The 27,325-nt window shown below is 34.2% G+C and overlaps 2 long non-coding RNA genes across 2 annotated transcripts; both read left to right on the top strand.

Moving 5' to 3' along the window:
- The first annotated feature begins 6,678 nt into the window (after positions 1-6,678).
- On the top strand, positions 6,679-8,035 carry LOC140059453 (uncharacterized). Its single transcript, XR_011847190.1, has 3 exons — positions 6,679-6,711; positions 7,275-7,407; positions 7,823-8,035. It is a non-coding gene; the product is annotated as an uncharacterized lncRNA (long non-coding RNA).
- An 8,015-nt stretch (positions 8,036-16,050) lies between these two features.
- LOC140059522 (uncharacterized) lies at positions 16,051-17,350 on the top strand. Its single transcript, XR_011847215.1, has 3 exons — positions 16,051-16,089; positions 16,662-16,794; positions 17,118-17,350. It is a non-coding gene; the product is annotated as an uncharacterized lncRNA (long non-coding RNA).
- The last annotated feature ends 9,975 nt before the right edge of the window (positions 17,351-27,325 follow it).

The following is a 27,325-nucleotide window of genomic DNA, read 5'->3' as shown; positions in this document are numbered from 1 at the left end:
GGCCCCCGGTGGAGGGTCCAGGGGGCGACGCCCCCGGAAGCAACGCGTTATAGCGTAATTTGAGGCCGTTTTAATCAGATTTAGGGTAACCAGCTTTTTTTGTATGATAAAATACTGTGCGATACCCCGCTGGCGCCACCACTGTATGACAATAGTTAGTGACCTTTATGTCGATGATCTGCACAGATTAATTTCAATAGATTAATACAAGTTACAAAACCACTACTAATATAACAAAAGGCGGCTCTCCAAGCCTCATTCCTTTATAAATTCTACCGAATATCAGCAACGAATCACAAAATGAAACGATATTTTGTAGCAGTATCGTGTTGTATAGCTTGTATTTGTTTTACCTGTATCAGATTGAACATCAACATTACTATAATAAGCATGGTAAAAAGATGGAATGCCACCACAGAGGAACAGAAATCAAATAATACATGTAATGAGATTCCAAATGCCAGTGCAATAAACTCGGTAAGCTCCAGCCATCGGCCTTCTTTCAATTCTGTCATGGATGATTACTCGTGTATCACCACCCACTAACGTAACATTACTATAACCACTAACGTAACAAAAATCAACCACTAATGTAACAATTTCATTAACCACTAACGTAACAACAGTTAAACTACTAACGTAGTCATGTTCTGTGATTAAATATGCAGACGATACTGTTATCACAGGATACATTTTAGGTGATAAGCATGATAATGAATATGACTACCGTAAATTGATATCAGATTTTGTAAATTGGAGCAAATTGAATAATTTAAAGTTAAATGTTGGTAAAACTAAGGAGATGGTCCTAGACTTTAGAGTAAAGAAAGATCCTATTATTCCAGTTCTGATTGATGGTAACGAATTAGATAGAGTAGAAGAACATAAATACTTAGGTTTTGTCATGGACCACAAACTGTCGTGGGAAACCAATACAAATAGAATAGTTAAAAGAGCCAATCAAAGAATGTTTATACTTCGCAAAATGAAATCACTAAAGCGTACGTGGTTCCCACTAGCGACGCAACGCAAGGACGTAACGCAACGCAAATGAATTGACCAATCACAAGCGATGGCTTATTCGCTTGTGATTTCTAACTGTCTATAACTTCGCTTGTCATTTGTTAAAACGCTTGCGTTGCGTTTACGTCCTTGCGTTACGTTCTAGTGGGAACCAAGCTTTAGTATTGATAGCTCCCTGTTAAAATTGTTTTATACCACCATGATCCAAAGTATTATGTCTTTCTGTTTGATATGCAATTATGAAAATATTTAAAAAAAAAGAAAAAAAGAAATTGAATCGCATTACAAAGAAAGCTGAATATATTGTTAAAGATCCGTTGGTGCAGTTAGATGAAATATAGATAGATTAGATAGTGAAGGCAGCTCATAAAATAATTAAGGATGTTGATCATCCCCTTAGCAAATACTTTATTATCAAACGCATGGTAGAATACATGTTCCAATAACTAAGACAAACAGATCGAGATATGATATGCCTTTGTTGCAAATGCTATTAATTCACGTCACGTCACCATCGATAAAATGTTATGTTATACAAGACTATGTAAACAATGAAACTTTATAAAATGTTTTTATATTTTTAATATTTTTAAACGTTTTTAACATTTTAGCCTATTTGAAATTTTAGCAATTTATAAATTGTAAGGTTTTAGGAACATTCTAATGGTTTGAATCCTTTTAAAGCTGTTTTAATCCTTTTAAAGCTGTTTTAAACTATTTTAATCTCCTGAATCCTATTCAATTTTAATCCTTGTCATTTTTACACCGTGTTTCATAACTTATATTTTTTTTGGTGCAATTATGTGTGTGTACATAATATATTATATTGTATATCTATTTATTATTTTACTAATAATTGTCAATCTTCAAAAAGAATTTCTGTTGTTATTTTATTATGATGATGGACAAATAAAGCATTTCAGTATTCAGTAACAAACTTCATTAACCACTACCGTAACAACAGGTTAACCACTTACGTCACAAACTTCATTAATCACTAACGTAACAAATCTAAGCACTAACGTAACAACAGTTTAACCACTAACGTAACCAACTTCATTAACCACTAACGTAACAACATGTAACCAACAGTTAACCACTAACGTAACCAACTTCATTAACCACTAACGTAGCAACAGTAGAAAATGTTGAGATATGTTTGAACTTCCTTTAAGTTGGAAATCCTGTGTGTTTTTTAGTCGATTGAAATAGTAAAGTAGGATGAAACGATACACCGCTACGACGTTTATATTTTTTTGTAATTACAGTATTAATTAATACAAACGTTGAGAAGCAACTGTCAGTAATAAAGTTTATTTGTATATTATGTGTTTATATAATGTAAAACAGTTGTGAAAAACACCTATCTTCGAGGAAAATCATTTAAACTAAATTCTCTTTTAATCATCAATAAATATCTAATTCAACTTAATTAGTAGGCCTAATGGTTTCTGATTGCTGATACGATTTAGTACGGAAAGTATAAACCCACTTTCTAAATTATTGAGAAAAAAGGTTAAGCGCGATGAAATGTCCGTCGAATAAGAACAAAACTCTAAATACGTCCTATAAAAACCTACGTCCTTACGTAAATGTATACATACGCTCTTTCAATTGCCCAGATGGCTTCTTGAAATTTAGTTTTAATAATTAACTGGAAATTGTAAAAATGAACACAGAGCGAATGAATATAGTCAAACACGATGTAATCTGTAGCCAAATATAATTGCCATCATGAGAATTCTGAGTTCTGGGTTGACAAACTAGCATAGGTGTTTAGCACCTGTTTGGTTTTTCCGTGCCTCCTTTTATAATTATTTTGTCTTCTTTGTAATGTATATGGCAGAAATTGAATAAATAGATAAAAAATAAATAAATAAATTTTAAAATTAAAATAAAACTTTAGACTTGAATTGTCTGTATTGCATGGTATCGGCCTGTGCCACATTCCTGTCTCATTATTTTTATGATGGATTGCTATCTTCATATTTATAAAATTCGTATCAAACATGGATTGTTTTCTTACAACAACGTCTTGCAATTAAGGAATATTATATATAATATATACTCATACTCTACTGGTCTTAATAGCATTTTCAGTGTTACATATTATAATAATTTTATATTTTATCCGTGTCTGATTGAAATAAGAAGTGCTGTCTTTACAACGCTATACTCATGACATTGAGGGGAAGGGTGGTGGTGTGGGTGGTGGTGGTTGAACTGCAATAACAAAGCTGATTGTACAGATATAGACGGCGACTAAAACGCTAGCTTATTATCTGTTATCTCTACAACAACCACGCATGTGCGATACTCGGGGGGTACAGCAAAAGAAGCTGTAATGACGTTATAAGAAAGGAGAAGTAGTTCTTTATAAATCGCACTTTTTTTCGATTGATACCAGGTTTATGACGTCATAATTCTCCATCCGCCACTCGAAGTACGAACATTTTCTCTCTATAGCTTTGTTCACCTACCTTAGTATATGCATGCCATGTTTCAGAGCCGTCAGACGACGCGTAAAGAACTAGTAGGACTTAGAAGTTGGCTCAATATATAGTGTCCTGATGGAAGAGGAAGAAGAGGAAGAAGAGGAGGAGGAGAAGATGAGTGAGTCCTAGACTTGGGTACCCCGAGTAAAAATACCGATATCTCACTTCTGCAGTCACCAATTTTATAGTATTTTTTTTTTTAAAAATCGACTTGTCTTCAACATTATGGTGCTGTACTCGAGCTGTTTAACCAATTGCCAGCTATTAAAAACAATTATCGGAGGAGATAGGTAAATGCGAAGCATCGATCCTCGTATCATTTTGGCGGGTATTTTTCAAGATGGACATCCATTAGACAGTGTATACCACGATCGGAAAACACCCCTATTTGGGGCAAATCGTTGAACCTAAATTCGTTTTATTCGTCAATAATTAATTATCTAACTCAACTTAATTAGTAAACAGGGTTACATCAGGTGGTTAAAATCAGTACCAAAAGAGTGAACCAACTTTATACCATCGAGTAAAAATTCTAGAAGTAACGCGCGATTTACCGAATTTTGCCCTTACGTAAATGTATATATTATATAGGTGTAACACTATTAATTATCCAGTTAAAGAGCTGACGAATAAACAAACATGAATAAACTCAATTCCTAGATTTCCAACATTCGAATCAAAACATATGATGATAAAGAGTTTTTAATGTTTACGATTTCTTAATATTTTCCCCTGTTAAACTTGTTACGTTAGTGGTAAATGGATTGTTACATTAGTGGTTGGTTTTTCTTACGTTAGTGGGTGATACAACTCGTTAATTCGTTTAGTTTTCTGAGTTATGTCATGAGATCGGTTTCAGAGATATTTATAAACATTGAAACTCAACTAAAACAACACAAATTTCGGTTACGTTTTCATTTTATAGATATACAGTTAATATTTGCTTATTTGTATTTACGTTTTCGTTCTCTAGAACACAATTTCGGTCCTTGCAAACAAGTTTAGTTTTCTGAGTTATGGTCGGTTTTGATTTAGATAAAATGGAAATAATAAATCTAATCGCGTGTTCTACACATTATAGTGATTAGATATTCTGTGTTTACGATTTCGTTTTCCAGATACCAACCTATGATTGGGACGACCAAACACAACAGCAAATACTTGGATCGATTTTTTACGGCTATATAATAGGCGGACTGCCGGGCGGTTGGTTTGCTGGTAAAATTGGCGGAAAACGATCAATTTTAATAGTTCTTCTGTTGGAAAGTTTGTTGTGTGCCATGATCCCGTGGGCTGCAGACGTTGGGACCAGTCTCCTGACCATCGTACGGGTTTTACAAGGCTTCATAGAAGTTAGTAACTAAGATATTTGCACTTTTGTACTCCAGCATTTTCACAAGGACGGTAACGTTTACCCACTATTTACACGCTCACACACAAAACCCTTTCAGAAAACAATGGCTGTAGTGCGTCAAACAGCATTACGCAACACACCCAATAAACAATGAAAATAATGTGATGTGTGTCTTGCGTACCATACGTTTACGCATTATTTACCGTAACAACACTATACCGTTATAACAATAACGTTTCAGACGACAATGGCGATAGTGCGTAACACGTACGTTACTAACACCCCCAAAACGTAAAACACCATAAAATGACTACATGATGTGTTGCGTAACGGTAATACGTTTCTGAAAACGTTATCATTTTAGACATTTTACTTTCAGGGAATAGGCATGCCAGCGATATACATCACTTTACGAAAATGGATTGTTCCGTCTGAACGGAGTACATTAGTATCTATTGCATTTTCTGGTAAGTTCGACTCATGGCGTAACAGAAAGCTATGGCCTAGATTATTAGAGTATAGAGTGAGGAAATCATCCTGCCTAAAAAGGACGTATACGTAACACACGTGAGACGTGAGTTGACAGCATTAATAATCCATCGCTTGTGATTTGTCAAATTAATTGCGTTTCGCTTACGTCATCGCGTTATTCCCAGATAGTAGGAACCAATGTTAAAGTTTAAAAAAAAGAAATCTCTAATTTTTCACACATTCAAATCTGTTTCAGTTTCCCGCCTTGTAGAGGCAACTGACATTGTAAAAGCTAAAAGTTGAAACAACGATCGATGTGGGGGACAGAAGGGTATTTAGAACGAAGGTTAAATCGAAACCTGATGAAATCAAACTGTATATACCGTTTACTTTCTTTACAGGCTCGTGTATAGCTGAAGTTTTCTGTTACCCACTATCTACGTGGATTTCTGACTCTTCCCGTTTAGGTGGATGGCCGACATCATACTACACTTTCAGTAAGTTTTTACTCTCTTACACCCCCCCCCCCCTCCCCCATATAGGTTGAGGTCTCCTCAATTACATTGTATATTCTTTTGCGTTCTTTTTTCTAAAAAAACATTTTCTTCTTGTTTTTAGGTACCGTTGGTGTTTTATTCGCAATAATATTCAAAACTTTCATTTACGACGACCCGGTTGACGATCCTTATGTTTCAACGAATGAGGTTGAATATTTGAAAAGTTTTCAACTTGAAGAAAATAAGGTAAAGTCTCAAGTAATAAGGTACTGAATATGATGCATTGTTATAATTGTCGTAACGCTTCGTTCTTGAAAGCGCACAGCAAGTTCCAATCAGGACGCGAATTTTCCGAATACGATTGTAGCGCCCGACCCATGCGCCTGCGTCGTTTCGTGGGAACCAATCTCTTAAGGCGACTGGTGTAGTACACTGTTGACTTACTCCTTCATTTATTCTGTTGTGATTAATGCAATCTAACAACAGGATGCTGCACTTCAGGAATCAAATGGCTATCTGTGGCTGCGACACGATCTGTTCCACGCCCCTCAACAGACACAGCGCGCCGCGGAAATTATGTACAGTTACTGTTGGTATTTGTCGCAGCCAGACATAAGATCAAAGGACTGTTGCGAGTTCCTATCTTTGTAAGGTGAGCTCAGTGTACCGTTGTTAGATTGCTTTGCTGTGATCAACATTAAATTCAAACTGTATTTCTTTGTAGGACATACCGGTTCCATGGTGTGATATGTTGACATCAACTGCAGTGTGGTCTCTCATCTTTGCTTACACGGCGTACTGTTTCAGTTTTTACTTCATACTTGTTGAAGAACCAATTTTGTTATTTCTATTAGGATTTAATACAACAAATGTAAGTGAATCTCTTTTTATCCATTTATCCGCTTTCTGCTTAAACTTCAGGGATTTGTCGACAGCATAGGAGATTAAAAACTATTGTTCCAACTTTTATAAACTAAAACGTAGGAAAGCACAAAAATAAAATGTCTTACTTATGTCATTTACACAATAATTATGTCCATTTATTTATTCATAGTTTATAACTGTAAGACATAGGAAATATATATAAATATAGGCCCATTTTCCAGTAGCAATCTGCAGTCACTTTTGTTTTTTACTTCTTTCTACATCTACCTCTAGACCGAGATTTGTAAAAAGACAAATATTTTTGCATCTATGGTGTTTCAGAGACGTATAATACTTGAGCTCACAATTCCGTATTCTGTTTACAAAAATCCAAACGCCGACTTAAACAAGACAATCACTACTATACAGAATTTGGGCAAGTCTACTAGCTCTGGTGTCGCTTTGACCTTTTTTAGTTGACGTCATCCTTCGGTGGTGCAGTTAATTTTAATTTTCAGAAACATAGAATGCATCCTTATAGGACTATACCATTTTGTTTTGTACTTCTAGATTGCAATTTTAACATCAATTCCACCGATTCTGGAATTTGCAGTTACCCTGCTGTCTGGTGTGGTTGCTGATGTCATCATTCGGCGGGAATACATGAATGTTCTAAATACTAGGAAGTTTTTTATGATTTTACGTAAGATTAAAGGGTTATAACTTTTTTTTTTTTAAATTATGATTTAATTCATTTACTCGTTTTTAGTGCTTTATAATTTTTATAATCGTACGTAAGATGAAACGGTTAATTTTTGTGGTTTGTTTATTTAATGTTTGTATCTTGATTGATACACTCCTCCAACTCAGGCTTGCCTTTTGGAGATTCCCACCTTCTTTTGCGTTATATTTTTTTTATTATACAGAAATATTTTGAAATAGAAATGTTAACATTCTGTTATGATTCTCAGAAGAAATTTTATGATTTGTACGGTACATTTTCTTTAAATCTGTTTACGTTTCATTGTTTTTGTTTCTGCTTTTGAAGGAAATAAATGTTTATTTTGATAGGTTTGTATTATAAACTTTGGTACGAATTTCCTTGACTTTTTTTGTAGATATGGGAATACCTGCCCTGTGTCTGTGCTGTATTGGATTCTTTGAAAACCATGCACTCGTTGTTATACTTCTTACAGTGGCGTTTGCTTCCGGTGGAATATATGCGACGAGCACATTTACAAATATAATGGAGATATCAAAGGAACACTCACAAATAATCGTAGGAATGGTGACAACTGGAGCCGCTGCGGTTGGTTTTATTGGTCCACTTATTCTTGGAGCTTTGATCAAAGAAGATGTAAGTATTAAGTTTGATTGAAACAACCATCCATCACGCGTCCTGTTTACGAGTTTAAATCTGAGTTTTTTTGTTTGTTTTTTTTCCAGAATACAGCCAATCAGTGGTCTTTGATGTTTAGAATAATTGCTGCTTTCCATATTTTTGCAATGATTTTCTTTTTAATATTTGCAAAAGCAGAGCAACAAGAATGGTCACATGGAAATATTACAAAACAAGAGATGAAATCATACAACACTATACAGGATGGCAATGCAAGCTAACAAGCAAATTCTCGTACGGTATTACGTCTAGCGACGTAAAAACACTCTGTATCACGTCTATCGACGTGAAACATCCTGCTATATTACGTATAGTGACGTTAAACAACATGTGGTATTACGTCTGCTGATGGCAGCTTAAGACACTATACAAGATGAAAGCGGTGACTAATTAAATTAGAACAATCACTATCATTGTTAAAGAGTCAAAATTGTACCATGTAAAATAATTTGTTTTTATAGTCTGATAATTCTCGGAATAAATTGATTTTTGTTATGTACATAGTACCGGTATGTTCTCTCTCTCTGGATATTTATCAATTGGTTTTTGTTGTGTACATAGTACCGGTATGTTAAGGAGGATAACTAAATTTAATTCTGGTGGCCGATATTTATGATATTCAGAACCATTCTAAACATGCTTGTACCACCTATCAAAAAGACACAAAATATCTTTCTACTTAAAAAGGTATATTGAAACATTAGTCATAATATAAACCAGAAACCAGCATGAGATAATAGGATCAATAAACACATTTAGCGGCCATTTAAAGTATGCTACTTGCTAGTATATAGAATTATTATGCAAAATAACAGCAATAAATCAAATTGTAACCTTTTTCGAATGAAAGCCCACGGGCCACTCTGCAACTTTAAAGCATTCGTATATGCCGTTTAGAAGTCAACAATTCAAAAATTCAATGTCAAATTATTGAATGTTGGTTCCCTATTAGAATTTGTTGGGACTTTTAGTATGGTGTTCTTGGACCTTAAAGAAATGCATCGCATTGATTGACAAACATTCTGTTGCAATTAGTTCCATGTTTGGCTAAATTTTAGGCTAAAATGACTGACCTTTTTACGCTCTAGCGAACACAAGATAATCGTCGTAAAGTCCCTAATTGTTCTTTCTTCAACACAAACGACTACGTTTGATAGATAATAAAAGGCTACAAAACAAGCCACTACCACCACTAAACTAAACACTTTGACTGCCAGAGGTTTTTCCAGTTAGAAACTGCCACCGCCAGCGTTTTTAGCTCAATTCGATGTTTTTATTAATGCTGATTGATACTATGTATCTGATCTGATTTACATGTAATTAAGACTAAAATAATCATAAAGATTTTAGATTTACAATGGTACCAAGAACGATTTTCAAATCGCAATATGTAAATCGTAATAGTAAAATGAAAGTAACCCACTTTTTGAGTTTTTCGTAGTTTCGCGCAAGAAAGTCGAGATATTCGCGATTTTGTGCAAGACATCACAATATGAAAATATCGCCCGGTGAGATCAACAAACAGCGAAAAAGTTACTTACACCGTTACACGGCACCGATAGGCCTATAAAAACAAGTTATCACTATCGAAAAATGTATTACATTTTATAAATCATAATCTTACATCAATGTTTCGCCAAAATCCACATAGTAAAGACACCAGGCCTAGTTAACTCTAGGCCTAAATTTGGCCCGGAGCCGTTTTACGACTAGGCCTAGGCTAGTCTCTATAGTACACGTACTAGAGCCTAGCTAGTAAACTGATGATAATGTTCATACCATTTCTAAACAAGTCTGTTGCGTTAAACTCGGCCACTTACAGTGAAACACCAAAACAATTAGGGTATACATACAATAATAAAATTAAAGACTTCATATTGCGCTGTGATGCGCGGTGTATGTTATTTCGACAGGTACCATTTTGACAATCGTTCGTAACCAGATTAGTTACTTTCAAAAAGTAAAATATTAACGGTCGAGACCGAATATAGTGTCCATATTTATAGTATATACCAATAATTAACCTATCTACCGGATTTCGTAAAAAAACGCGAAACACGAAGATCTTCGTGTGTTTGGCAGTCAAGCGTTGTGCAGTCAAAGTGTTAATAAGTATAGCTTCCAATTCACATTCCCTTCTAAATTCAAATACCAATTAGTTTCAAAATGAAACGATATTTTGTAGCAGTATCGTGTTGTGTAGCTTGTATTTGTGTTACTTGTACCAGATTGAACATCAACATTACTATAATAAGCATGGTAAAAAGATGGAATGCCACCACAGAAGAATTGGAATCAAATAATACATGTAATGAGATTTCGAATGCCAGTGCAACAAACTCGGTAAGCTCAAGCCATCGGCCTTCTTTCAATTCTGTCATGGATGACATTTGTATGTTTTATTATGTTTAATTAAGTGTGATTTTCTTGTTTATTCTGTAATATTTGTTTAGGACCACAATGGAAATAAGTTTGCCGTATCGGTACTTTATTGTGTTTTTATCCTATTGATTTTATGTCAGAACAAAGAAATAAAAAAATAAATAATGATTACTCGTGTATCACCACCCACTAACGTAACATTAATATAACCACTAACGTAACATTAATATAACCACTAACGTAACATTAATATAACCACTAACGTAACATTAATATAACCACTAACGTAACATTAATATAACCACTAACGTAACATTAATATAACCACTAACGTAACATTAATATAACCACTAACGTAACATTAATATAACCACTAACGTAACATTAATATAACCACTAACGTAACATTAATATAACCACTAACGTAACATTAATATAACCACTAACGTAACATTAATATAACCACTAACGTAACATTAATATAACCACTAACGTAACATTAATATAACCACTAACGTAACATTAATATAACCACTAACGTAACATTAATATAACCACTAACGTAACATTAATATAACCACTAACGTAACATTAATATAACCACTAACGTAACAAAAATCAACCACTAATGTAACAATTTCATTAACCACTAACGTAACAACAGTTAAACTACTAACGTGACAAACTTCATTAACCACTACCGTAACAACAGTTTAACCACTTACGTCACAAACTTCATTACCCACTAACGTAACAAATCTAAACACTAACGTAACAAACTTCATTAACCACTAACGTAACAACAGTTTAACCACTTACGTCACAAACTTCATTAACCACTAACGTAACAAATCTAAGCACTAACGTAACAACAGTTTAACCACTAACGTAACCAACTTCATTAACCACTACCGTAACAAAATGTAACCACTAACGTAACAACAGTTTAACCACTTACGTCACAAACTTCATTAACCACTAACGTAACAACAGTTTAACCACTAACGTAACCAACTTCATTAATCACTAACGTAGCAAAATGTAACCACAAACGTAGCAACAGTAGAAAATGTTGAGATATGTTTGAACTTCCTTTAAGTTGGAAATCTCTCAGTTTTAATCCTGTGTGTTTTTTAGTCGATTGAAATAGTAAAGTAGGATGAAACGATACACCACTACGACGTTTATATTTTTTGTAATTACAGTATTAATTAATACAAACGTTGTGAAGCAACTGTCAGTAATAAAGTTTATTTGTATATTATGTGTTTATATAATGTAAAACAGTTGTGAAAAACACCTATCTTCGAGGCAAATCATTTAAACTAAATTCTCTTTAATCATCAATAAATAATTATCTAATTCAACTTAATTAGTAGGCCTAATGGTTTCTGATTGCTGATACGATTTAGTACGGAAAGTATAAACCCACTTTCTAAATTATTGAGAAAAAAGGTTAAGCGCGATGAAATGTCCGTCGAATAAGAATAAAACTCTAAATACGTCCTATAAAAACCTACGTCCTTACGTAAATGTATACATACGCTCTTTCAATTGCCCAGATGGCTTCTTGAAATTTAGTGTTAATAATTAACTGGAAATTGTAAAAATGAACACAGAGCGAATGAATATAGTCAAACACGATGTAATCTGTAGCCAAATATAATTGCCATCATGAGAATTCTGAGTTCTGGGTTGACAAACTAGCATAGGTGTTTAGCACTTGTTTGGTTTTTCCGTGCCTCCTTTTATAATTATTTTGTCTTCTTTGTAATGTATATGGCAGAAATTGAATAAATAGATAAAAAATAAATAAATAAATTTTAAAATTAAAATAAAACTTTAGACTTGAATTGTCTGTATTGCATGGTATCGGCCTGTGCCACATTCCTGTCTCATTATTTTTATGATGGATTGCTATCTTCATATTTATAAAATTCGTATCAAACATGGATTGTTTTCTTACAACAACGTCTTGCAATTAAGGAATATTATATATAATATATACTCATACTCTACTGGTCTTAATAGCATTTTCAGTGTTACATATTATAATAATTTTATATTTTATCCGTGTCTGATTGAAATAAGAAGTGCTGTCTTTACAACGCTATACTCATGACATTGAGGGGAAGGGTGGTGGTGTGGGTGGTGGTGGTTGAACTGCAATAACAAAGCTGATTGTACAGATATAGACGGCGACTAAAACGCTAGCTTATTATCTGTTATCTCTACAACAACCACGCATGTGCGATACTCGGGGGGTACAGCAAAAGAAGCTGTAATGACGTTATAAGAAAGGAGAAGTAGTTCTTTATAAATCGCACTTTTTTTCGATTGATACCAGGTTTATGACGTCATAATTCTCCATCCGCCACTCGAAGTACGAACATTTTCTCTCTATAGCTTTGTTCACCTACCTTAGTATATGCATGCCATGTTTCAGAGCCGTCAGACGACGCGTAAAGAACTAGTAGGACTTAGAAGTTGGCTCAATATATAGTGTCCTGATGGAAGAGGAAGAAGAGGAAGAAGAGGAGGAGGAGAAGATGAGTGAGTCCTAGACTTGGGTACCCCGAGTAAAAATACCGATATCTCACTTCTGCAGTCACCAATTTTATAGTATTTTTTTTTTTAAAAATCGACTTGTCTTCAACATTATGGTGCTGTACTCGAGCTGTTTAACCAATTGCCAGCTATTAAAAACAATTATCGGAGGAGATAGGTAAATGCGAAGCATCCTCGTATCATTTTGGCGGGTATTTTTCAAGATGGACATCCATTAGACAGTGTATACCACGATCGGAAAACACCCCTATTTGGGGCAAATCGTTGAACCTAAATTCGTTTTATTCGTCAATAATTAATTATCTAACTCAACTTAATTAGTAAACAGGGTTACATCAGGTGGTTAAAATCAGTACCAAAAGAGTGAACCAACTTTATACCATCGAGTAAAAATTCTAGAAGTAACGCGCGATTTACCGAATTTTGCCCTTACGTAAATGTATATATTATATAGGTGTAACACTATTAATTATCCAGTTAAAGAGCTGACGAACAAACAAACATGAATAAACTCAATTCCTAGATTTCCAACATTCGAATCAAAACATATGATGATAAAGAGTTTTTAATGTTTACGATTTCTTAATATTTTCCCCTGTTAAACTTGTTACGTTAGTGGTAAATGGATTGTTACATTAGTGGTTGGTTTTTCTTACGTTAGTGGGTGATACAACTCGTTAATTCGTTTAGTTTTCTGAGTTATGTCATGAGATCGGTTTCAGAGATATTTATAAACATTGAAACTCAACTAAAACAACACAAATTTCGGTTACGTTTTCATTTTATAGATATACAGTTAATATTTGCTTATTTGTATTTACGTTTTCGTTCTCTAGAACACAATTTCGGTCCTTGCAAACAAGTTTAGTTTTCTGAGTTATGGTCGGTTTTGATTTAGATAAAATGGAAATAATAAATCTAATCGCGTGTTCTACACATTATAGTGATTAGATATTCTGTGTTTACGATTTCGTTTTCCAGATACCAACCTATGATTGGGACGACCAAACACAACAGCAAATACTTGGATCGATTTTTTACGGCTATATAATAGGCGGACTGCCGGGCGGTTGGTTTGCTGGTAAAATTGGTGGAAAACGATCAATTTTAATAGTTCTTCTGTTGGAAAGTTTGTTGTGTGCCATGATCCCGTGGGCTGCAGACGTTGGGACCAGTCTCCTGACCATCGTACGGGTTTTACAAGGCTTCATAGAAGTTAGTAACTAAGATATTTGCACTTTTGTACTCCAGCATTTTCACAAGGACGGTAACGTTTACCCACTATTTACACGCTCACACACAAAACCCTTTCAGAAAACAATGGCTGTAGTGCGTCAAACAGCATTACGCAACACACCCAATAAACAATGAAAATAATGTGATGTGTGTCTTGCGTACCATACGTTTACGCATTATTTACCGTAACAACACTATACCGTTATAACAATAACGTTTCAGACGACAATGGCGATAGTGCGTAACACGTACGTTACTAACACCCCCAAAACGTAAAACACCATAAAATGACTACATGATGTGTTGCGTAACGGTAATACGTTTCTGAAAACGTTATCATTTTAGACATTTTACTTTCAGGGAATAGGCATGCCAGCGATATACATCACTTTACGAAAATGGATTGTTCCGTCTGAACGGAGTACATTAGTATCTATTGCATTTTCTGGTAAGTTCGACTCATGGCGTAACAGAAAGCTATGGCCTAGATTATTAGAGTATAGAGTGAGGAAATCATCCTGCCTAAAAAGGACGTATACGTAACACACGTGAGACGTGAGTTGACAGCATTAATAATCCATCGCTTGTGATTTGTCAAATTAATTGCGTTTCGCTTACGTCATCGCGTTATTCCCAGATAGTAGGAACCAATGTTAAAGTTTAAAAAAAAGAAATCTCTAATTTTTCACACATTCAAGTCTGTTTCAGTTTCCCGCCTTGTAGAGGCAACTGACATTGTAAAAGCTAAAAGTTGAAACAACGATCGATGTGGGGGACAGAAGGGTATTTAGAACGAAGGTTAAATCGAAACCTGATGAAATCAAACTGTATATACCGTTTATTTTCTTTACAGGCTCGTGTATAGCTGAAGTTTTCTGTTACCCACTATCTACGTGGATTTCTGACTCTTCCCGTTTAGGTGGATGGCCGACATCATACTACACTTTCAGTAAGTTTTTACTCTCTTACACCCCCCCCTCCCCCCTATAGGTTGAGGTCTCCTCAATTACATTGTATATTCTTTTGCGTTCTTTTTTCTAAAAAAACATTTTCTTCTTGTTTTTAGGTACCGTTGGTGTTTTATTCGCAATAATATTCAAAACTTTCATTTACGACGACCCGGTTGACGATCCTTATGTTTCAACGAATGAGGTTGAATATTTGAAAAGTTTTCAACTTGAAGAAAATAAGGTAAAGTCTCAAGTAATAAGGTACTGAATATGATGCATTGTTATAATTGTCATAACGCTTCGTTCTTGAAAGCGCACAGCAAGTTCCAATCAGGACGCGAATTTTCCGAATACGATTGTAGCGCCCGACCCATGCGCCTGCGTCGTTTCGTGGGAACCAATCGCTTAAGGCGACTGGTGTAGTACACTGTTGACTTACTCCTTCATTTATTCTGTTGTGATTAATGCAATCTAACAACAGGATGCTGAACTTCAGGAATCAAATGGCTATCTGTGTCTGTGACACGATCAGTTCCACAGCGCGCCGCGGAAATTATGTACAGTTACTGTTGGTATTTGTCGCAGCCAGACATAAGATCAAAGGACTGTTACGAGTTCCTATCTTGGTAAGGTGAGCTCAGTGTACCGTTGTTAGATTGCTTTGCTGTGATCAACATTCAATTCAAACTGTATTTCTTTGTAGGACATACCGGTTCCATGGTGTGATATGTTGACATCAACTGCAGTGTGGTCTCTCATCTTTGCTTACACGGCGTACTGTTTCAGTTTTTACTTCATACTTGTTGAAGAACCAATTTTGTTATTTCTATTAGGATTTAATACAACAAATGTAAGTGAATCTCTTTTCATCCATTTATCCGTTTTCTGCTTAAACTTCAGGGATTTGACGACAGCATAGGAGATTAAAAACTATTGTTCCAACTTTTATAAACTAAAGCCTAGGAAAACACAAAAATAAAATGTCTTACTTATGTCATTTACACAATAATTATGTCCATTTATTTATTCATGGTTTCTAACTGTAAGACATTGGAAATATATATTATAAATATAGGCCTATATCATTTTCCAGTAGCAATCTGCAGTCACTTTTGTTTTTTACTTCTTTCTACATCTAACCTCTAGACCGAGATTTGTAAAAAGACAAATATTTTTGCATCTATGGTGTTTCAGAGACGTATAATACTTGAGCTCACAATTCCGTATTCTGTTTACAAAAATCCAAACGCCGACTTAAACAAGACAATCACTACTATACAGAATTTGGGCAAGTCTACTAGCTCTGGTGTCGCTTTGACCTTTTTTATTTGACGTCATCCTTCGGTGGTGCAGTTAATTTTAATTTTCAGAAACATAGAATGCGAGATCCTAGGACTATACCATTTTGTTTTGTACTTCTAGATTGCAATTTTAACATCAATTCCACCGATTCTGGAATTTGCAGTTACCCTGCTGTCTGGTGTGGTTGCTGATGTCATCATTCGGCGGGAATACATGAATGTTCTAAATACTAGGAAGTTTTTTATGATTTTACGTAAGATTAAAGGGTTATAATTTTTTTTTTTAATTATGATTTAATTCATTTACTCGTTTTTAGTGCTTTATAATTTTTATAATCGTACGTAAGATGAAACGGTTAATTTTTGTGGTTTGTTTTTTTAATGTTCGTACCTTGATTGATACACTCCTCCAACTCAGGCTTGCCTTTTGGAGATTCCCACCTTCTTTTGCGTTATATTTTGTTTATTATTATACAGAAATATTTTGAAATAGAAATGTTAACATTCTGTTATGATTCTCAGAAGAAATGTTATGATTATAAACTTTGGTACAAATTTCCATGACTTTTTTTTGTAGATATGGGAATACCTGCCCTGTGTCTGTGCTGTATTAGATTCTTTGAAAACCATGCACTCGTTGTTATACTTCTTACAGTGGCGTTTGCTTCTGGTGGAATATATGCGACGAGCACATTTACAAATATAATGGAGATATCAAAGGAACACTCACAAATAATCGTAGGAATGGTAACAACCGGAGCCGCTGCGGTTGGTTTTATTGGTCCACTTATTCTTGGAGCTTTGATCAAAGAAGATGTAAGTATTAAGTTTGATTGAAACAACCATCCATCACGCGTCCTGTTTACGAGTTTAAATCTGAGTTTTTTTGTTGTTTTTTTTCCAGAATACAGCCAATCAGTGGTCTTTGATGTTTTTAATAATTGCTGCTTTCCATATTTTTGCAATGATTTTCTTTCTAATATTTGCAAAAGCAGAGCAACAAGAATGGTCACATGGAAATATTACAAAACAAGAGATGAAATCATACAACACTATACAGGATGGCAATGCAAGCTAATAAGCAAATTCTCGTACGGTATTACGTCTAGCGACCTGAAAACACACTCTGTATCACGTCTATCGACGTGAAACATCCGGCTATATTACGTATAGTGACGTTAAACAACATGTGGTATTACGTCTGCTGATGGCAGCTTAAGACACTATACAATATGAAAGCGGTGACTAATTCAATTAGAACAATCACTATCATTGTTAAAGAGTCAAAATTGTAAAATAATTTGTTTTTATAGTCTGATACTTCTCGGAATAAATTGATTTTTGTTGTGTACATAGTACCGGTATGTTCTCTCTCTCTGTGGATATTTATCAATTGATTTTTGTTATGTACATAGTACCGGTATGTTAAGGAGGATAACTAAATTTAATTCTGGTGGCCGATATTTATGATATTCAGAACCATTCTAAACATGCTTTTACCACCTATCAAAAAGACACAAAATATCTTTCTACTTAAAAAGGTATATTGAAACATTAGTCATAATATAAACCAGAAACCAGCATGAGATAATAGGATCAATAAACACATTTAGCGGCCATTTAAAGTATGCTACCTGCTAGTATATAGAATTATTATGCAAAATAACAGCAATAAATCAAATTGTAACCTTTTTCGAATGAAAGCCCACGGGCCACTCTGCAACTTTAAAGCATTCGTATAGCCTAGGCCGTTTAGAAGTCCGAACATATGTCAAATTATTGAATGTTGGCGGCCATTTCTTTTCCCTATTAGAATTTGTTGGGACTTTTAGTATGGTGTTCTTGGACCTTAAAGAAATGCATCGCATTGATTGACAAACATTCTGTTGCAATTAGTTCCATGTTTGGCTAAATTTTAGGCTAAAATGACTGACCTTTTTACGCTCTAGCGAACACAAGATAATCGTCGTAAAGTCCCTAATTGTTCTTTCTTCAACACAAACGACTAACGTTTGATAGATAATAAAATGCTACAAAACAAGCCACTACTACCAGTATAGCTTCCAATCCGCATTCCTTCTAAATTCAAATACGAATCAGTTTCAAAATGAAACGATATTTTGTAGCAGTATCGTGTTGTGTAGCTTGTATTTGTGTTACTTGTACCAGATTGAACATCAACATTACTATAATAAGCATGGTAAAAAGATGGAATGCCACCACAGAAGAATTGGAATCAAATAATACATGTAATGAGATTTCGAATGCCAGTGCAACAAACTCGGTAAGCTCAAGCCATCGGCCTTCTTTCAATTCTGTCATGGATGACATTTGTATGTTTTATTATGTTTAATTAAGTGTGGTTTTCTTGTTTATTCTGTAATATTTGTTTAGGACCACAATGGAAATAAGTTTACCGTATCGGTACTTTATTGTGTTTTTATCCTATGATTTTATGTCAGAATAAATTAAGAAACAAAAAAATAAATAATAATTACTCGTGTATCACCACCCACTAACGTAACATTAATATAACCACTAACGTAACAAAAATCAACCACTAATGTAACAATTTCATCAACCACTAACGTAACAACATGCAGTTAAACTACTAACGTAACAAACTTCATTAACCACTACCGTAACAACATTTTAACCACTTACGTCACAAACTTCATTAACCACTAACGTAACAAATCTAAGCACTAACGTAACAACAGTTTAACCACTAACGTAACCAACTTCATTAACCACTAACGTAACAAATCTAAGCACTAACGTAACAACAGTTTAACCACTAACGTAACCAACTTCATTAATCACTAACGTAGCAAAATGTAACCACAAACGTAGCAACAGTAGAAAATGTTGAAATATGTTTGAACTTCCTTTAAGTTGGAAATTTCTTCTTTTGTTTTAAATCCTGTGTGTTTTTTATTCGATTGAAATAGTAAAAGTAGGATGTAACGATACACCACTACGACGTTTATATTTTTTTGCAATTGCAGTATTAATTAATACAAACGTTGAGAAGCAACTGTCAGTAATAAAGTTTATTTGTATATTATGTGTTTATATAATGTAAAACAGTTGTGAAAAACACCTATCTTCGCGGCAAATCATTTAAACTAATTTGTCTTTAATCATCAATAAATATCTAATTCAACTTAATTAGTAGGCCTAATGGTTTCTGATTGCTGATACAATCTAGTACGGAAAGTATAAACCCACTTTCTAAATTATTGAGAAAAAAGGTTAAGCGTGATGAAATGTCCGTCGAATAAGAATAAAACTCTAAATACGTCCTATAAAAACCTACGTCCTTACGTAAATGTATACATACGCTTTATCAATTGCCCAGATGGCTTCTTGAAATTTAGTGTTAATAATTAACTGGAAATTGTAAAAATGAACACAGAGCGAATGAATACAATCCAACACGATGTAATCTGTAGCCAAATATAATTGCCATCATGAGAATTCTGAGTTCTGGGTTGACAAACTAGCATAGGTGTTTAGCACTTGTTTGGTTTTTCCGTGCCTCCTTTTATAATTATTTTGTCTTCTTTGTAATGTATATGGCAGAAATTGAATAAATAGATAATAAATAAATAAATAAATTTTAAATTAAAAATAAACTTTAGACTTGAATTGTCTGTATTGCATGGTATCGGCCTGTGCGACATTCCTGTCTCATTATTTTATGATGGATTGTTATCTTCATATTTATAAAATTCGTATCAAACATGGATTGTTTTCTTACAACAAGGAATATTATATATAATATATAATCATACTCTACTGGTCTTAATAGCATTTTCAGTGTTACATATTATAATAATTTTATATTTTATCCGTGTCTGAAATATGAAGTGCTGTCTTTACAACGCTATACTCATGACATTGAGGGGAGGGGTGGTGGTGTGGGTGGTGGTGGTTGAACTGCAATAACAAAGTTGATTGTACAGATATAGACGGCGACTAAACGCTAGCTTATTATCTGTTATCTCTAAAACAAGCACGAATGTGCGATACTCGGGGTACAGCAAAAGAAGCTGTAACGACGTTATAAGAAGGGAGGAGTAGTTTTTTATAAATCGCACTTTTTTTCCGATTGATACCATGTTTATGACGTCATATTTCTCCATCCGCCACTCGAAGTACGAACATTTTCTCTCTATAGCTTTGTTCACCTATTACCCTAGTATATGCATGCCATGTTTCAGAGCCGTCAGACGACGCGTAAAGAACTAGTAGGACTTTGGAAGTTGGCTCAATATATAGTGTCCTGATGGAAGAGGAAGAAGAGGAAGAAGAAGAGGAGAAGATGAGTGAGTCCTAGACTTGGGTACCCCGAGTAAAAATACCTGGAAGAGAGATTGGAATGTTCCATTCATCGCCAAGCAATACGTTTGTATAAACGTATATTAAATCGATCAAAATAGTATTTTTTAAAGAAAATCGACTTGTCTTCAACATTATGGTGCTCTACTATTAAAGTGGCCGCAAACAATATGTTTATGCCAACGGTAGATCATCATGTTTAAAAGACACCAATATAGGGGTGCCACAGGGTTCTGTTTTAGGACCACTTTTGTTTTTAATTTACATCAATGATATAAGTCGAGCAAGTAGTAAAATAGATATAATTAGTTTTGCTGACGACACAACTTGTATAACAAGGGGAGATGACCCTACAATGTTAAACCATACTATGAATATTGAACTAGAAAAAATAAACGTATGGCTTAAAGCAAATAAGCTGTTACTGAATGTCAGCAAAACTAATTACGTTGTTTTTAGAACTAACCAAAAGAACTTTGACAAAAACCAGTTTAAAATAAAAATGAATAATGTGTTATTACATAGAAAAGAAAATGTGACATTTCTAGGTGTAATTTTAAACGAAAATCTTAACTGGAAACATCACATACAGCTTATTAGGAAAAAAATGTCTAGGGCAATTGGTATACTTTTAAAAGTAAGAGAATTCTTTCCTCATAAAGTCCGTATTAGTCTTTATAACACCTTAGTATTACCTCACCTTCAGTATGGTAACTTAATATGGGGAAATACATACAAGAGCACGTTAGAAGTAATACTAAAACTCCAAAAGAGAGCTGTAAAATGCATTACCTTCTCTAAATCCAGACAAGCCTCAGAGCCACTGTTTAAGAAACTAAAAATATTAAACGTTTATGATATTTACAAAGTAAACGTCATAGAATTTATGGCAAACGTAAAATTCAATGAATTACCACATCACATTTTAAATATTTTTAATTACTGTGACAGTATTAGGCCTACTCATAACCTCAGAACAGAAACTGAATTCGAAATTCCCTTCACAAGAATAACTTGCAGTCAACAGTTTATACACATATATGGACCAAAATTGTGGAAAGAATTCACTTGTAATGGTGGTAATAAACCGGTTATCTTAAAGAAACAAAATAAATGTATAAAAAAACAGGTCAAAAAATACTTTTTATCACTATATGCTGATTAACAACACCTTTGTTTATTTAAGTTCTATATACTTGTTCTTATGTAAAAGGGTCCTACAAAAAAACGAAGCTACAGCTTTTTTATGCAGGATCCCTGTTCTCAGTTGTACTGTAATTATGATGTACTGTAATTGATTGATTGATTGATTGATTGATTCTTTTATTTTTCACACAACATTCTTAAAAATATAAATAAAAGATTAAGTACAATAAAGTGTGAAAAACAGGATAACCACAAGCAAGCAAAGCTTTTAATCTGTGGCACCCTAACTTAAAATATAAATTTACAAATATATTACAAAAAATGTTTTCATGTAGTAAATAAATGAAGGAAAATACAACGTACTATAATATAACATATATATATACATCAGTCTCAGAATATATACAAAATTGTAATTAATTAAGTTAAAGTTAGACATATTTTACAAATGTTGTTTTCGCATAGATATATTGTTTCTTTATAACTATTAATGCACTTATTTAGTAATAGTTTTTTAAATATTGATATATTTTCACTCTCTCTTATATTTCTTATAAGTTGATTCCATAGCTTAGGTCCTCTATATGCTATACTTTGCTGACCCATATTAGTTGATTTTAATTTTATACAATAATTGTCTTTATTTCGAGTGTTATATGTATGATAATTATCAAATAAACTGAATAAAGAATTAAAACATTTTGGAAGTTGTCCTTTTTGGTATTTAAACATAAAATTTAAAACACTGTTTTTATACAAATCAAATATATTAAATGTGCCCGTTTTCACAAAGAGCTGAGAAGAGGGATGATGAAAGTCTACCTTACAAATGATCCTAAGAGCTTTTTTTTGAAGCAATAGAAGGCGATCCAAATTGTCTTTGTTCCCCGCACCCCATACAATAATACCATATGTCAACACTGGTAATATAAGTGTCTTGTATATGGTAAGTAACACTTCAGTAGATACTAATTTTTTTATATGACACATGGCACCAATTATTGAGGATGCTTTACAAGAAACTGCATTTGTATGGTGTCTAAAGTTCAGTTTCTCATCAATGACGACACCGAGAAATTTAGTATATGGTACTCTGTCTATTGAAACTCTATTTATTGAAAGTACAAATTGGGATGTGTCAATGTTGGTATTCTTTCCACTAAATAACATATACGTAGTCTTGGTTGTATTAATAGTTAATCTATTAGTTTTACACCATTTCTCAATTTTATTTAGTTCATTTGTCATTATTGTAAAGGCAGTGACGATATCATTGTGTTGTAAAAACATATTCGTATCATCTGCAAACATTATTAAATCAACGACATTACTTACAGAAAACATGTCATTTATGAAAATCAAAAACAGCAGGGGTCCAAGGATTGACCCTTGTGGAACGCCTTGTTTTATTATTTTGGTTACAGACTGACACTTCCCAATTTGTACGAATTGTTGTCTTTCTCTAAGGTAGCTTCGGTACCAATCAAGAACCACGCCTCTTATTCCATAATGGGGCAATTTTGTGAGCAATAATTCATGATCTATCGAATCGAACGCCTTGGATAAATCCAAAAATACGCCAATCATAAATTGCTTGTTGTCAACGGCTGTTGTTATTTTATCAAGGACTTGTAGGAGGGCGTGGTTAGTTGAATGACCTGCCCTGAATCCATATTGAGATTCATGTAACATATCATATTTACACAAAAAAGCGATTGTTTGGTCATATACGACCCTTTCAAATACCTTAGATATACATGGTAATATCGATATTGGTCTATAATTTTCTATGTTCTCCCTTGCTCCTTTTTTATTCACAGGAATTGTTTTAGCAATTTTTAGTTGACAAGGAAATACACCCGATTGAAGGGATACATTGATTATATGAGATAACGGTTTAGCCAGTATATCTGAGTTATTTTTTATATAAATGGTACCTATGTCATCACAACCACTTGACTTATTTACATTTAAGTCATTAATGTATTTAATGATATCGGACTCGGATACAGCTCTAAAAAACATTGATGACTAAATAAATGTGGAATGTGGAATACTCGAGCTGTTTAACCAATTGCCAGCTATTAAAAACAATTATCGGAGGAGATAGGTAAATGCGAAGCATCCTCGTATCATTTTTGCGGATATTTTTCAAGATGGACATCCATTAGACAGTGTATACCACGATCGGAAAACACCCCTATTTGGGGCAAATCGTTGAACCTAAATTCGTTTTATTCGTCAATAATTAATTATCTAACTCAACTTAATTAGTAAACAGGGTTACATCAGGTGGTTAAAATCAGTACCAAAAGAGTGAACCAACTTTATACCATCGAATAAAAATTCTAGAAGTAGCGCGCAATTTACCGAATTTTGCCCTTACGTAAATTTATATATTATATACGTGTAACACCATTATTTATCCAATTAAAGAGATCTGACGTTAGAGAGATCTAGATTTCCAACATTCGAAACAAAACATATGATGATAAAGAGTTTTTTAATGTTTACGATTTCTTAATATTTTTCCCCTGACTGTTGTTACGTTAGTGGTAAATGGATTGTTACATTAGTGGTTGGTTTTTGTTACGTAAGTGGGTGATACAACTCGTTTAGTTAAGTTTTCTGATTTATGTCATGAGATCGGTTTCAGAGATTTTTATAAACATTGAAACTATAAAACAACACAAATTTCGGTTACGTTTTCATTTTATAGATATACAGTACAGGAAATATTTGCTTGTTTGTATTTACGTTTTCGTTCTCTAGAACACAATTTCGGTCCTTGCAAACAAGTTTAATTTTCTGAGTTATGGTCGGTTTTGATTTAGATAAAATGGAAATAATAAATCTAATCCCGTGTAAATTATTAGTTTAAAACATGTTGTACACATTATATTGATTAGATGTTCTGTGTTTACGATTTCGTTCTCCAGATACCAACCTATGATTGGGACGACCAAACACAACAGCAAATACTTGGATCGTTTTTTTACGGTTATATAATAGGCGGACTGCCGGGCGGTTGGTTTGCTGGTGAAATTGGCGGAAAACGATCAATTGTAATAGTTCTTCTGTTGCAAGGTTTACTGTCTGCCATGATACCTTGGGCTGCCGGCGTTGGAACCAGTCTTCTGACCATCGTACGGGTTTTACAAGGCGTCATAGAAGTTAGTATCCAAGATATTTGCAGTTTTGTACTACAGCATTTTCACAAGGACGGTAACGTTTACGCACTATTTACACGCGCGCTCACACACAAAAACCTTTCAGAAAACAATGGCTGTAGTGCGTCAAACAACATTACGCAACACACCCAATAAACAATGAAAATAATGTGATGTGTGTCTTGTGTACCATACGTTTACGCATTATTTACCGTAACAACACTATACCGTTATAACGATAAGGTTTCAGACGACAATGGCGATAGTGCGTAACACGTACGTTACTAACACCCCCAAAACGTAAAACACCATAAAATGACTACATGATGTGTTGCGTAACGGTAATACGTTTCTGGAAACGTTATCATTTTAGATATTTTACTTTCAGGGATTAACCATGCCAGCGATATACATCACTTTACGAAAATGGCTTGTTCCGTCTGAACGGAGTACATTAGTATCTATTGCATATTCTGGTAAGTTCGACTCATGGCGTAGCAGAAACCTATGGCCTAGATTATTAGAGTAGATTGAGGAAATCATTCTGCCTAAAAAAGACGTATACGTAACACACGAGACGTGAGTTAACAGTAATAATAATCCATCGCTTGTGATTTGTCAAATTACTTGCGTTGCGCTTACGTCATCGCGTTAGTCCCAGGTAGTAGGAACCAATGTTAAAGTTTAGAAAAAAGAAATCTCTCTTTGTTCACACAATCAAATCTGTTTCCCGCCTTGTAGAGGCAACTGACATTGTAAAAGCTAAAAGTTGAAACAACGATCGATGTGAGGGACAGAAGGATATTTAGAACGAGGGTTAAATCGAAACCTGATGAAATCAAACTCTATATACCGTTTATTTTCTTTACAGGCTCGTGTATAGCTGAAGTTTTCTGTTACCCACTATCTACGTGGATTTCTGACTTTTCCCGTTTAGGTGGATGGCCGACATCATACTACACTTTCGGTAAGTTTTTACTCCCCCCCCCCCCCCCCAATAGGTTGAGGTCTCCTCAATTACATTGTATATTATTTTGCGTTGCGTCCTTGTGGGAACAAAGCTTTAGTTTAATATAGCAAATCAGTAAGCACAACTAGTTTTTCACTATCAAATTTTTTTCTAAAAAAACATTTTCTTCTTGTTTTTAGGTACCGTTGGTTTTTTATTCGCAATAATATTCAAAACTTTCATTTACGACGACCCGGTTGACGATCCTTATGTTTCAACGAATGAGGTTGAATATTTGAAAAGTTTTCAACTTGAAGAAAATAAGGTAAAGTCTCAAGTAATAAGGTAATGAATATGACGCATTGTTATAATCATCGTAACGCTTCGTTCTTGAAAGCGCACAGCAAGTTCCAATCAGGACGCGATTTGTCCGAATACGATTGTAGCGCCCGACCCATGCGCCTGCGTCTTTTCGTGGGAACCAATCGCTTAAGGCGACTGGTGTAGTACACTGTTGACTTACTCCTTCATTTATTTTGTTGTGATTAATGCAATCTAACAACAGGACGCTGAACTTCAGGAATCAAATGGCTATCTGTGTCTGTGACACGATCAATTCCACGCCCCTTAACAGACACAGTAAGAAAAAGTCGCAACCTAAAACAAATTGATATTGAGAAATTCAAAAATGACAATCAAGCTTGTGTGTCTAATATAACCGATGTAAGTGTGATTCTTGAAGATAGTGTAGAAAACTATTCTCATCTCAGAGCTGTACTTGATTTAGATGCGCCAGTTCAGAAAAAAACAATTAGGCAAAAGGAAGCTAAACCGTGGTATACAGATGAAATTCGATCTGAAAGGAAATTACGTCGTCAACTTGAACGTAAGTGGATGAAATCAAAGCTTCTTAAGGATAGACAGGAATACTGTGACCAAAGATGTATATGGACTGATTGAAAAGGCCAAGACGCGGTATTACTCTAGTATGGTTAGTGACTGTACAGGTGATCAAAAGAAACTTTTCGATTTAGTAAATAAACTTTTACATCGTTCCAAGTCATCAGTCCTTCCTTCGTCTGTCTCAGATGAAGCTCTTGCTGAAAGATTTTCTGTATTTTTTATAAATAAAATTAAATCAATTCGTGATTAGAAAATGAAAATACAGCAGAAGTT

This window comes from Antedon mediterranea, chromosome 9 (assembly GCF_964355755.1).
Source record: "Antedon mediterranea chromosome 9, ecAntMedi1.1, whole genome shotgun sequence".
NCBI lineage: Eukaryota > Metazoa > Echinodermata > Crinoidea > Comatulida > Antedonidae > Antedon > Antedon mediterranea.
Note: the sequence above shows the minus strand (reverse complement) of the source record. Positions and strands in the feature narration are given on the sequence as shown.